A 15,073-nucleotide genomic window follows, 5' to 3' on the forward strand; every position below is an offset into this window, starting at 1 on the left:
GAAAATGTAAGGATAATGATTTTCTTGCTTTAGATGAAATCTTCTGCCTAGTGAAGTGAAAGGAAGTTTTGTCACTGATCTCAAGAGGGTAGGAATGTCACCCCTAATCTTGGCAGTGAGCAAAACAGAAGGCAGCTTCCTGTTAACAGCTTATGACTTGTTGACAGAATTTGAAATACACTAAACATAGAGAAACCGATATACTTTTCTTGGAAAAGAAAACAGTTTTAGCTCCTTTTAAAAGACTCCACATCTAGAAATATCTTCTTCTGCAGTCATCATCTACCCATATTTAATACATTTCAAATATATGGGCTCAAACGGCTTAGAAATAGAGCTTTCTATTGTGCCTCAGAAAACATTTGGTTTGGCTTAGAACACTATAGAAACTATAGATCCCTGCAGAAAAAATAAACTTTAGAGTCAGAGCACCAGAAATGTGATTCCAAGTGAGACTTGCACATGCCTTTGAGAAGAATCTCTTGATACATGGGAAAAAGACAGAAAGAAAACTGTGTGCAGTTCAGTGACCACTGAATCTGAAATGCAAACTACATTGGACAATGTGCTGGGTTATTACACACAGTAGTGCTCTAGCCACCTTGTAGAACAATTCCTTTAAAGTATTGCTGCTACAATTCCACAGTGGAGACAAAAATAAGAAGAAAGCAAAAACTTCAACTCAAGAACTACTTTTAAGAAAGGAACCAAATTTTGGCAGGCACTAAATAAGTATATTTGTAAAGAATCCTTCTTTTTTTTTATCATTCAGGGGTAACTTTAGCCTCCCCTTTAAAGGAGTACGAGTTAAACCTAGTCCTGTAACTGAATAACGCATTCCCAACATCTGTATAGCTGAATGTGAAATCTCTGTATTTCTAGTATGGAAGCATCTGTGCAATTCAGATGTGGGCAAGGGCTTTGCCATGCCTAACTCCACGCATGCTCAAGTGGTAAAGATGCTTGATGCATTTATGATCTAGGGTTTACAATCAAAGTAGAAAACACAAAACAACAGGTAGCTACATTCAGGGATGTGGAGGAAAACAGTGCAACATTACTGGTCATTGTGTGTACCACACTTGCAGCGTGCCAGCAACCTGGTTTTTGCAGACAGTGTGAAAAAGGAAAAGTCCCAGGGAAATTTTGAAGGTGCATAATGTCAGAGTGCTGTATACTTTTACAGAGAGCTCCTCCTAGGCTGGAAGGGCAGCGTAGGAAGAGGATGTTACTGGTGCGAAAGGTTTACAAACATGCGATGACAGCTGGTGTCATGGGTTATCAGAGATGGCAGTGGGGCTGCAATCTGCACGGAGGGGAACTATCTTGTGCTTGATGACAGGGGAGCTGGTGGGAAGATGGGAGGAGAGAGGAAACCTGCTTACAGCTGTGGGCACAGAGGAAAGGTCGGGAAATGCGCCCTGTCAAAAACAGGGAGAAGCACCTTGTGGTGAAAGGATGAAAGCTGGACTGGTAATTTTAGCTGTATGGAAGTAAGAGGAAGGTCATAGCTTTGAAGTTTTATGTATCAAGATTTACACAGAGCCTTGATATGAGAAGCTGAGGTGGAGAAAGTCCCAGTCTGAAGGCGCTGACAAGTTCAAGGCCCGAGCAGCAGACGGGTCAGTGATGTTAGCCACAGTGAATGGAAAAAGCAGCGGCAGAGAGAGCTTAGAAGAGAGATTAAGAGCTCCCGTGAGCCATACTGAGCTTGAGCCGATGGCGAGACATTCAGAGAGAAGCAGGCTGAGCTTTGGGCTTGGACAGAAGGGAGCATACGGGTGGATTTGAGTCATGAGTGTGAGCAGTTGGGCTTGTGTTTACAGATGAGCTTCCCTGGAGAGGAGGTTCTCCAGAGAGGAGGTGCCCTTTCCACAAGGAGGGAAGGCAACCAAGGGCAGAGCCCTTTGGAGCCCAGTGAAAGCTGGAGAAAAACAAGGGTATGTTATTGTCCTGTTCCAGCATGTGATTTGTTGACAATGAAAGCTTTTAATAACTGATTTTGAATGCTACTATCAAAACTTTTAAAGACACAGATTCTAACATAGCATGGACCTGGTACAGAAGCCCTACATGGTTTACTGAGAAAATAATCAGTTTCGGAGATGAATTTTCACTTTCTCAAGTTACAACATTACTGAAAACTATGCCTTTTATGTATTTTGTTATTTCCTTCTCCTGGAGGAGTTTGCAGTAATTTCAAAGGAACAGGAATTTCAAAGATCTGATAGATATTGGAACAAGTTTAACATTTTTCTTCACCTGGTAATTTTAATGACATTTCTGCAAGCTTTTTAAAAATTATTTTTGTAACTATAGGCTTTTGAATTCTGACAGAAAATGAGGGGAAGGAGAAACTGAGACAAATTTTGTGAAAATCAGTTCCTCTTCTGAACATATTTATTAGATGTTCTTCCTTTGCCTTCAGTTTAGGTGGAGGAGGCATCCTTTTCACTGACTGGAACAGGTTTCTAAGCACAGCTAGGAAACATGGACCAAGTCAAAGAAATTGCAGAAATAAATACAACACATTGGCATGGAAGAAAATTCGGCAAAAAAATCCTCATGAACTTTCCTCTAATTCATTTAATGCAATTAATCTAATTCATTTTTACCTCCTGGTGGGAGTCCTATTCTAAACCCTGCACATGCCTGAGCGTCATCAGAAGGCACGGGACAAGGCCAAGGTAGAACAAGGCCTCTGCCCTATAACTTTATAGACTTACTATTCCAAAGCACTGCTGAGATTACCTAGGGCAGAAGGACCCTTTATGCATATTGGGAAAAAAATTTAAATCAACATTTGTGCCAAATAAAGGTGACATGTCCTGCTTCCTGTTGCCCTGGTCCTCTCATATTTGGTGGTATTTTGAAGTCAATATTCAGCAGCCATTTCTGCTGTCTAGCTTCTGTAGAACCAGCAGACTCCTGCTGCAGGTTATTTGATCCCTTACAAAAATTATTTCATTAACCATGGTTAAATATTCTAGAGGAAATAAAAGTACTTGGGAAAGAAACCTAAAGGAGAGAAATGCAAGAATTAAAGACTGGGAGACCACATCATCTTCTGCAAGAAGGGTCTTGCTTGCCTGGTAGACTTTCTTTGATCTCTAATTATGGTAGATGTTAGTGTTGTAGTAGGCTTTTTTTGATCCCTAATTATGTTAGATGTTATGTTGTTGATGTTAGTGCTGTAAATCACCTCTTTCTGAATTCAGTAATTAAAGCTTTTAATATTATTCATTCCCTCCTACCAAAACTTACTTCAGTAATTAAAAATATGACGGTAATTTATTCTGGCCATATGACTATTTTGTTCAGATATTTATTTAAATAATTGTATTTCATTACAACCTCACAAAAATTCATCCTCATCACTTAATTAGACATGTATGTGAAAAGCCAACTGGTATTTGGAGTTAGGCTGTGTTTATTCGCTTCATTTATGCCCTTACTCCTGTGAACATCAGGGTATTTACAAAGGTGTAAAGGGTAATAGCTGTTACCACACCAAGTAAAACTTGCAAAATATCTCTGTTTGCTTCATGATAAGCATGTTATCTAAATCTTGTAAGTACTAAAGAGATCAGAGAAAGAAATGTACCTTTCTCTTGTGTAATGGTACCTGGATTTTCTTTTTGTCTTGTAGGAGACTAGCGTGTTGCTGTAAACCAGCCTTCTTAATCACTTGTGCACTCACTGCAGTTAACCGATACCACTGCTGCGCCCAGTATGATACAGACACAACCACCGGCACGTGGAAATAGATACATTTCTACACAGATCTTATGATTTCTCTTTTTCCAGAGCTAACTGAAAGTTGCTGCCTACATAAGGTCTTTGCTCGTGCTGGCAGATCACGATTCAAGCTGGCAGGTTTCAGCCAAAGACACATCAGGTCATCAGGTAATTAGTGGGAATAACAGACTTGCTCCAAGGCTCAACCCTTTGGAAAAAGCACAGTAAATTTAGTAACCGTGCCCCTACACCTACTAAAGAAACTGAACTGGCCTTCTAGCTTCAGGATAATAAACCTAACAGCCTCATTTCCTGGAGGGTGCTGAAAATAAATTAAGCCAGCCCCCCTTGTTCCAGGGAGTGGAAAAGTTGGCAATCAGTCATTGCCAAGGGAAAACAAACAGAACCAGTCCCTTGGTCCCAAACACAAGAAAGCCCTCCCTTTTCTCCTTGCAGAAAAGCACAAAGCTGAAACTGTGTTTGACTGAGTTAAAATAACCCTTTTTTCTTCCCTAGAGGCTTCCTAATATTCAAGTAAGGTGCTGGGCCATCCACTGGGCTGGAACAGATGATTTGCCTGCTGAGCCATCAACTTCCTCCAGCCCAGTGCAGCCGGGGAGGTTGAGCCCCACTTATTTACTCCTGCTAACTTCTCCTTATCACAGGGAGCACTATATCTGAGACTGACCCTTTATAGGTCACATAAAAAGAGATTTATCCACACCTTCCCCATTGCCATTTAACCACTCCAGTCCCACTCATAATCCATCCCTGAATTGGCAGGATCAGGTTTGGAAGTACAGCAAGGAACTGATGAGAAGAGCCTTCAGCTCCCTGGAGCTCTGCCTTAGAATCCACCCAACCAGCCCAGCCCATGGCTCTCACAACTGCACTAGTCCAGCCAGGGAGCCCACGCCCACGGGCAGCTCTTCTGTGGTACTTCATGGTTTGGTCATTCCAGCAGGCTCTCACCTTCCTCATGTACATCTGAAAGACATCTTCACCATATGTGAGCAGAAAGCTCATGATACCTTATGCTTTGTTACAGTGAACCACCTGAAGATTCTTCCACAGTGACTCAGGGAGGAGCCCATCTGTTCTAGGAAAACAGGAAATTCTGGAATGACACTGCTGGAGGACCATCAGCAGGTCCCTGGTCCAGCCTGTGCCTCCCCTACAAATCAGGTGGTGAGTTACTAGTAGGAGTGAACATAGAACCAGGTTTCCACCCCGTGTAGCTAAATTCTTCTACCAACACTAAATTTAACACTGCAGCAGAGACATCTCACATTGTTTTACTACAAATCTTGCAGAATCCCATGCTCCCCGACCTGTATGCACAGAAAGCCCATTTACCAGCATGTACTATGCTGTCCAATATGGTAAAAAATGCCCAGTCCCATGGACTCAGGTCCCCTCCTCCCTTTCCCCTGCCCATGCATACCCGCACATTCAGCGCTTCCCTCAGGTACAGCATGAAGGTCTTCCTCTAGATTTGCTTTGCTTGCTTATCATAGTCTCAAGAGTTAGTACTAGGCAAAGTTAAAATCTGTTGAGCACAAGGGCATTTGACCCTGACCACAACCCGCTGTTCCTTTAACAAACAATTAAGACATTCCATGTGTGACTAAATTTGAAAGCAAACCCAAGAATTAATCTGCTTGTTTTAAATAGGGATATAAATAAGAACCAGCCCAACTATTGCCCAAGAGATAAGCCAAAACTTTGAGGTTCAGTAAAAGTTCAGTCACTTCCATAGTTTCCTAGGTAGGATTTGTTGGGTCTTTATTTAGGGAAAAGGTCTTTATTTAGGGTTTTTAGGGAACACAATGTCCCCCTGAATTTTGAGTATGTGTTCTCATTTCTATTTGAGTAAGAGTTTCCTCTGAGCATGGATGACACTAAAGGAAAATAGTGTAGCCAAACCCATTCTTGCTGGCATAAATAGTATTTCTGTGGGACTTCTAATTCTAGTGTGCAGTAGGAAGAAACAAACTTATAAAGGTGTCTGCATAACTCTGCATTACATGTATCTATCCCATGGTTTGTGAGGAGAAGACAATGCAGTAAGCATTTAAATCAGGCTTGGCATAGAGCCTTGGCTGGTATAATACAGCTCAGTCTTTTAGAAAGTTATTAACAAAAGACCAATACCAAATTTTACAGTTAGTGGCACCTTCCTTGATCAATTTTTGTTAAAATGTTATATTAGATCCTTAAATAAGCTAGGTAAAACACATCTTCTAGATCTTATACTTTTGGGTCATATAATTTAGGAAAATATCAAATAGTTTCAGTGCTTTGCTTAAGTAAAAATGCTATAATAAAAACTGCATGTAGCAGGAGAAGTATTACAGTAGCTTTTTAGCATGAAAAGTTTCTGTGTGGCAGAAAAATAGATTAAATGAGAATTTTTGTTCAGCTTAATAGTGTGAAGTTAACAAAATCAGTGATTAAGTTATGAGATCATGGAAAGTGAGTATACCCACACATTTTTTGAGGTGATATAGAGTGCAGAAAGTTCATTTTTCAGGGTTTGTAGATTGAAGATTACATATTAACCACTAACCTAACTGATAATTCTATGGACAGAGTCCATTTTTCTATGTAATATGGCCTCACTTGTCCCATGCATAATGTTTTATGAGAGCTCTAAAATTTATGCTCACAGTGTTTTCTTGCAGATTATTTTCCATGTAGGTCAATAGAGCCTTTCCTAAAGGATTCAGCAAAATATCTGAGGATTTGCATGTAGATAAAATGAAACCTTACATGAAAACTGCTTTAAAGAGTTTTACTTCAGAATACCAGTGATCAAGTACTCCTATTACTCTTGCAAAATGAATTTGGAAGAACACTGCTGTCTGCCTAAGAATTACACACTACAGCCTGAGACTGCAGTGTAAAGCTCAAATACTTCATGATACCTAACAAGTATCATGATTTCAGATGCATGAGCATCTTTGAAATCTTAGTGCCCTCTACATAAAATCAAGAGCAGTAGCAAGGTCAAGGGAATTTCATGAGGTTTTTGGCACTTCTGCTTTCTGAGAGATACTTTCTTAGAGTAGCAGGGAAACTGTTAATTTCCCTGAAGCTGCTAGTTTAATATTCTGTTTTATTAGCAGAAGAAGGTAAGTACATCGTTAGATTAATTCTTATAATGGTAACTTTTTTAAAAGAAGGAAGCTTTCATGCAACATTTAAAGAGATGTTTCATGGCAGTATCAGGAGTGTCCAATGAAAGTCAGAAGATCCATTTGTTCTGTAAAACACAGGAAAAAATATAAGCATACAATGGTATACTTTTCTTTCAAGTTAAAATCTTTAGTGTCTCATGCTACAAGTGAACTAAAATAATATACCTGTTACAATAAGTTATCGCTCGAAAGCAACACTGCAGTATCGGTACGGAATTCTATTGCCCGGTAAATCCTTTGTGATTTCTTTTTTGCAGCCTTGTGTAAAACAAATGAACATAAACTGTTCATTAAGGGTTTTATTTTGTTTCTGCATTTGTAGCATTAACGAAACATTCATTTTCAACTCCATAATATTTGTGCCTCTCTGTTCAGAGACATGCTATGAAAGTGTTTCAAACACCACAATGTTGGGATTTTCTGTTATTGGTAAAAAAAGAATAATAGGTCTTTTGTTGAAATAAAAAAGGTTCAAAGCACTGCAGTGACAGTATTTGCAAGACAAATGTTGTACTGGATCTTTCGTCCCACCCATTTATTCCCACTTCACTATCCTAATTAATTTTCATTACATGGCATATTTTATTAATTATACATTTTACATTTATATGTGCCTACTGTTTCAAATCTATCTAATAACTAATACTGTGATATTTCAGCAGTATTTTCAAACAAATCAGCCCCATGTCTCTGATTGTTTCCCCCCAAATTTGTGTTTTTCCAAAAAATTTAGAATTGACAGCTTTTCCACAATGAAAACTAAATTTCAAAAGTTAAAAATATTTGCCCTAAAAAAAGTATTGGTTTATAATTAGTAACAGTAATTTTCCTTTAGAGTAGTTTTAAAAATGCATTTCTTCTCTGTATGATGTAAGAAACATGTTACGTTTCCGTTCAACCAAGGCAACAGTTGCCTTTTTGAAAGGCTTCAAAAAAGAAACCTTTAGGTGTTTTAATTAACTTTAGAGAAATCATATCTTTAAGATTTCCTGAAAACTCGCTTAAAAAGACAGATAGTACCTTCCTGTTTGATTTTTGCCTATTTTGAGGAGCTTCCTAAAGATCAGAAAGTTTAGAGGTCAATGAGATGATCTGACCCTCAGTAAGTGAACCCCTAATTATTCCAAACAACTGAGGCATTGGGGATCTGGGATCTTCATTATTCTCTGAAACATGGAGTTTCCACTGAGCTCTGTTGAGAGATCCCTTTCCTCAATCAGCTCTTTGCCTGCCCGGCAATTCTATACTTTACATTCTTGTTCTACAGATAGCACAAAATCTGTCAAATGAAATATAAACTTGGTATTTGTTATCATATTGCTTTACCACAAATGACACTGTGCACATTACACGATTTTAAAATAGTACTAGAAGCTATTATATTCCGCTTCCAAAAATGAGGCTGTCTGAAGCCCTCAGACACTGGCAATGTCTTTTCAAAACCTTCTGGAGCTTGATCCAAAGCCAGCTTAAGCTAATGAGACATTTTCCACTGACTTAAAAATGTGATTCCTCAGAGTGCAATACATGTTGCATGTTACACAGGAATAGGTGCATTTTACTTCCAGGCTTTTTAGGGAGCTGTGTTGTTTGGGTTTTTTTAAACAAGTAGTGTAAAGGCTAGATCCAAAGTCCACTGGTCTCAGAAGGCTGAATCAAGCTGAAAATGCTGTTCTGTGGCTATAAAGTATTTCACCAAGGTGAAATTAAACTCATAAATCCTCCCATCACTTACCCAGCTGACTGGTTTCTTCCTCATCCTGTCTTGCCCCTCTAGTGAATATAAACTGAATGGTGCCCGTGGTTGCAAAGACAGACCCTTGTACATTGGTTATAGTTAGATTTAAGGACTGTGATCTGTGCTTCTAAGCTGTAATGATTAATGTTACAACAATGCAAAGGTTTCAGTCTCCAGACTCCCTTTTCATTGGGTCTTATCTGGACAAAATATTTCTGGCCCAGATTCTGAGAGATGCTGATTATTTTAAAAGATTTTATTGCACATGAGCCCCCTTAAAAATTAGTATGAATTGAGGATTTCATTCAGTAAAAATAGTGACTGACCAAGAGGGAGCTCTGGCCAGGAGCTCTGCTTGAGTTAAATGTGCCATTATTCTACATCTGTATTGCTGTACACCTCAGTGAAATGGCTTAGCCTTATTGTAAAGAAACAGCCAGGTTTTTGTCTTTCACCCATTTTTATTGCAGATTCCTGTCTTTTAACTTCAGTTTGTATGGCTGCACTGTCTGCTGTGTGCTGGTGTCCCCACAGGACCCTTTGTTTCCTATCTTTGAAAACATTCAAAACAAACAAGACCCTTTCTCTTCCCATAGACAGTACACGTAATATTAATGGTTATCTACCTGTGATAAGCAGAGCAGTATCATTTTACATGACTTGAAAGGGTCATCCATATCGTCAGGCACAATTAACTTGTCTTACTCTCACAAAGCAAGCTGGGGAAGGTAACTAAGAGGCCATACTTCTTCACATATCTCAGAAAACAGTTCCGGGACAAGGGGATAGCCAAAAGATACAAAAAGCTTCCAAACAACAAACACAACGGGCTTTTTATTGGGATCACAAGAGGCTGTGCTGCACCTTCTTGATGTGATACCTTCTGCGGTGCCTGTGTGTGTATTCACTGGAGATGATCGGTCACATACAAGTTTGAACAAGTCTAGCTGCAACAATTTACTTACTATTTATCTCACTTTTAAAGAAAGCAAACTCTGTCAAAGTTTTCTGGAAATTGGAGTGGATTGCAGTGATAGTTGTTTTGAGGATCTGTCCAGACTACAATAAAACGTGTGCTGAAATCTCGCAGAACTTGCACCGTTTATCTATTTTGATTTTGTTTTGCAGCCTAACTAGATCAGAATAGCAAACTAAGAATGAACAGTAACTCCAGTTCTCAGAAGGAGGCTTTCCCTCCCTACATACTACCTCTTCTTCTGTTCTCAAAACTAATAAGCTTAACAAGGATCCTGCTTTGAGGAGAAAATGTCCAGGTAACACATTGTATAGAGAATGATGTTTGTAGTTTAGAATGTTAGTATAGCCCCTCTGAGTCAGCAAGGAGTCAGTTTCCCAACTGATGTTTAGGGTAGTGCTATACTATTGAACGCGCCATCATTCAGACAAAATTATGTTGACCACTTGGGCTGTGGAGAATTGCATAGCACTTGTCACAATAACACAGCTATTAAGTGTGTGACGTGACCAAATACCATATCAAAGTATTGCTCTAGCCACATACATTATTCCTGCAATTAAATGAAATATATTTCACTTCCTGCCTGAAATAACCAGGTAGTGCTGCTGCCAACAAGTTGCTGAGTTTCAGCAGAAGAACAGCTGACTGACTGTCATTAATATATCACTGTATCCTTTAGAGCTTTTTTTCTAAAATGCTTTAGGATCCTTTGGGAGAAAGCATCCTGGTTAATGTAATATTTTTGCTATTAATAACACGGCAAGTTTGAATGTGTTGTTTTCTTCTTATGACTAATGTACAAATCTTTACAGTGAAAATAATTTTGTGTCTTTTCCCAGTTTGATATACATATATAGGGAGAGATGGACAGAAGAATGTTAATCTTTCTTACTCAGATAAAATTTAAAATAGAAAAGTAGCTGAGAAATGCCAATTTTTCCATATTTTTACAAAAAAGAGTATAAATTCTGTAGACTTGTTTCTTTCAGTAGAAAAAAAGGTTTTGGAAAGGAAGAGAAAGTCTTCCCATACAATTTCTGTCCCTTTTAAATTATTTCCTGATGACGGAATCATTCCTATGTGTATTCTCCCCTTGATAAGAAAAGCTGGAAATGTTTCAGATTTCCATTTTGATTTCTTTCACAATGATTAAAGATAAACTGACATGTTTTGGTGAAGAAATCAAAACGTCCTTTCCTCCTGCTATCCTGCGGTGTCAAATTTTTGCCTGCTTTACGCTGAGCGACCGCAGCCTGCTTGAATAATTGGGAGGTTCACAGGCATTTAAAATAGGAAGCTGTGGAAAGCCAGTATTGTGCATAAGGGAGAGAGGAGTCGCAGCGAGGCAGCAAGGGGATGTCTCGGCGTACTGCTGAAGACGGACCAGCTTGGTCGGTGCTTGCAGCCGATGGCTGCTGTAACATGAAGCTCGCGAAAGGTCAGCGGCTGCACTCTGTAGTCTGCTCTCTGCCTATCTGTGCCATCTCTTGAAATAACAGTGACTTCCAGGACTCCTTCACCTTCTTCCCTCTCTGGCTCCGGCATTCCCTCCCTCCCCATCCCTCTCTGGCACACATCCTTCAGCACCACTCTCTTTTCTTCCTTGAGCTTTTCCTGTTGTCATCACAAAGACCTCTATGTCCTTTATTGTACCGTGTCCTCTCTTTGCCTAGCTCAAAGGCTATCTCTGGCTCTGGAGATAAAGCTTCAGCTCAGAAAAGGATGGAGATTTAATTTAGAACAAAAAAACCATGAAGGTTTAAGAAAAAGAAACATGCTGGTGCCCTGTTTGGGGGACAACTGCCACTGTAACTCAGTCAGATCGGTAAATTCAAAATTTGCCTTTAATCAACTGCTTTCTCATTATCGTACCCAAACTTGTGAATTTCCTGGACAATCTATTTATGACCTGTTCCCTTGAAACTTGGAAGCAGTTCATTTGAGAGAAGCTTCCATATTACTCTGCCAAGACAATTACCAAAATAGACCTGTGGCATTGTTATTTTTGAGGATTCATGACCCTCCATTCGTTTGTTTGTTTTAGAGGTATTTTTTTTAAGCCATTTTATCTTGGTGACAATGAAAGTTGAAAGGGGTGTTTTAAGTAATAAAAAAGTAGCTGTTTATGTTTGCAGTGCAAATTATTTCAGAAGGACCCGTGTAGCTGATAGAATGAGAGTTCACGTTACTGCTATAACATACTATTATATGATATATCAGGTACTAAAAAACATGTACTGTACTGTGAAGCTTCACAAACCTGGAGCTGGAACTTTGGGTAGAAAAGCAATTTGCTACATGCTTTTAGGACACAAAGTCCTGCTCAAATTCCTTTCCGAAATGAGGGAACTGTCTCCACTGCAGGAGATCTGCCTGGGGCTGTGGGGCCATGTGTGGCTCCTCTTCCCATCCGTTTTCTCATGGACATGTGAGCAATATGTTTTAGCTGCTGGGAGAGTGATTGCCACTAGCAAGGCCTCCTTGACATCTATTCAGATAAGGGGCACCAGCCTGGCAACTGGCAAGTGAAGGGGAGAGAGGCTTTGCTGTTCACAGACACCAGTCCTGTGCAAATTAAATGGCTATCTGTGGAGAGATACATGCATTGGGGTAAGAACCTGAGTTCTTTGTCTTGACTGTGCATGTAGCAGGGAGAGTGCCACGTGCACTGCCACACCACTACACAGGCGTGGCTGAGGTGTGATAACAACCTCTTCTCTCCCTTGCTTTGTTAAGTTGTTTTACTGCAATACAGCACAAACACAGGGAAAAATCTGTGGCACCCAAGTCGTGTACCCACCCAAAGAATATTTCACATTTGAAAAAAAGCAAGCAAGCAAACCAGGTGAAGATTATTAACATAATAGAAATATGACGAGCAGTGCACAAAATTTTACAGACTTTGTGATTAACTGTTCCCCGGTGCCTGCTGAAATATTTGACCAGGGTCTCAAAGGAAATTCATGTATGATTAGTTTAAATAAAGAAGACAGTAGGGCCTATTTAAAAGGAAGGTATTTGTAGTAACATATCTGGAAAATGTTTCTAGGACTGAGAGATTATTTCTAAAAACTTCGTGCAATTTGCCACAATGCTGTTCATGGATCCAAAAAGACTTGTAAGTTTGCACAGACAAATGAATCAAAATAAACTCCCCAAAATCTATGCTGAAGCTACATTACAGTTTAGGAGCATCCTTATATCCACTCTACTGATGATACCAAATCTTATCCAAGTGTCTTCCTCAACCCTGAGCCTGCTTCAGGACTGAGTATTTTAGGAGTGCTCTGAAAACATATTAAGCACCTTTGTGAAAAATATTGTACGTTTACAAGTTGCCTTCTCAAACAGCGTGGTACCCATTAATCAGAAATCCCTTTGCATTGCTTGTTCTTTAATTTATTTTTGAAGCTCCTAACACCCAAGGCAAATCTCAGCTCAAGACTTACAGATGTGGTGTGTCCTTCCTGATTTCTGAAAGAAGGTTCCACTGGGAGACCTCTGAACTGGAAGTGCCAATATTTCACTCAGAGAACAAGTATTCCTTGCCCTTAACAAATGCAGACATCTGACTCTACCATAGTCAAACACCATTAGATAAACACCCCACTTGTAAATCTGGAGGAGTTATATTCCATTTACAAGCTTATCTACTTGAAAGTAATATTTTAGATCCAGAAAATCCTACTTTTTCAAATGATGATTTGTTAAAATTATGGATTATTCCATAATTCCAGTGAAAAGGTGTACTTATAGGGATATGCATGCATTTCTGTCCACTAGATACTGTGTTCAGCATTTAAAAACAATGACCAAGACATTGTTTTCTCCACTGAGAGAAGTGGTAGGATTTCAGGTCAGTGAATTAAACCGATATCTCACTGGAAGAAGTCCTGATCTTTACATCTCTTCTACCTTTCTTCTACACTATTACTACCAGAAGCGCCCATTTACCGAACAGGCCAAATTATGAGTAAAGAGTGATTGAACTGAAATAAAGCCATGGCAGAAATTGTATGAGTGGATGGTGGAAAGTAATTTGATTACTTAGTCATCAAAGTAATTTGATAATCTATAGTGAATATTTTTCTTGGCTTTAATAGGTTGATTTGGGCTGCAATCTAGAAATATTATTGAAGTCCTGCTCGTCCTAAATAACAACACAGCCACTTTTCTGTCATCTCTGGCCAGTGAAGAGTTTCCACCTAATCTCAGTAGTTGATGACCTGGCTTTGCTTATTTATATCCTTTTGCTGGGGTACAGCAATGTGATGCACACAGGCTTCTGAAGCTGAAGAAACTTCAAAAGGCACAGGACACTACAGCACATAGGTTATCTGAAGCTATTGAAAACCTTTTATTTTCCACCTTCTGCGAACATTTACGTGCACAAACCAAGAGCTCCTCATGCTCTTGGGTGAAGACCATGGTCAGCAAAAACTTCCCTCTGCTGTAGTGAAACTAAATGTAATGAGGACGACAATCTTTGCAGAGATGAATAGTCAGACTCATGAATGAACTCCTGTGGGGTCTGAGGAATGTCATAAATTCCACCATCTTCCCTTCCAAGGGCCTGGCACGTTGGGGCCCATTTCTTGGACCTTGCCTGCCCTACAATAATCACTTATATTTAGAAAGAAATTAGAAAACATTTTTCAACCATTGAAACAGTGGGTTCTGAAATAGCCTTCCTAACAGAATTGTGGGAGAAAGAAACCAAAATTACTTCTAAGATAAACTTATGGATGGGATTATATGGCAAGATAAAATGAACCCAGCATACAGATTCATGTTTGAGCCATCAGTCTTTGACTGTTTCGTATTTGGACCTTCTGATCAGCAATGAAACTAGATGTGATCTCTGTTGTTCATGAGATGAGTTGTGTCACATTAACATAAGGCTTCACGTTTCTGCTGGCCACCTGCAGAGACCAAAGATTTTTTCTCTCTTCTTTGATATTAAAATCGGCTCCCAATTTGTTTTGTTTTTAAAATAATTTCTTATTTGCTTCCTTCTGCAGCAATAAACATTGTAAGACCAAGTATATCAAGCAGGATGTGCTAGAGCTCCCACCTGCTGTCTTGGGTGTATAAAGTAATCATCAAATTTGGGATCAGGAACACATTTTCCCTTGTGGCAAATTGGTGAGGCCCATGGGTGTTTGGGATGCAGTGGGGCCTTCTTTACAGAAGGACAAATAAGTAATTTCCTGTGAGCAAGCCAAACAGCAAACATAAACAGGAGGTTGTCAGTGCTCTTGATTTCTTTTGCTTCTTTCTTGTGGCACTAAATAGTCCCACAAGAATCTCCACAAATCTTTTTTCTGTAGTATGCCAGGAAATATATGGCTTGTGGTAGATGGAGACGTGTGGAATACATGTGCTCAGCATCCTTTTAGGCCTGTTCTCCATATCCCA

Source organism: Phalacrocorax aristotelis, chromosome 3 (assembly GCF_949628215.1).
Source record: "Phalacrocorax aristotelis chromosome 3, bGulAri2.1, whole genome shotgun sequence".
In the NCBI taxonomy this organism is placed as follows: domain Eukaryota; kingdom Metazoa; phylum Chordata; class Aves; order Suliformes; family Phalacrocoracidae; genus Phalacrocorax; species Phalacrocorax aristotelis.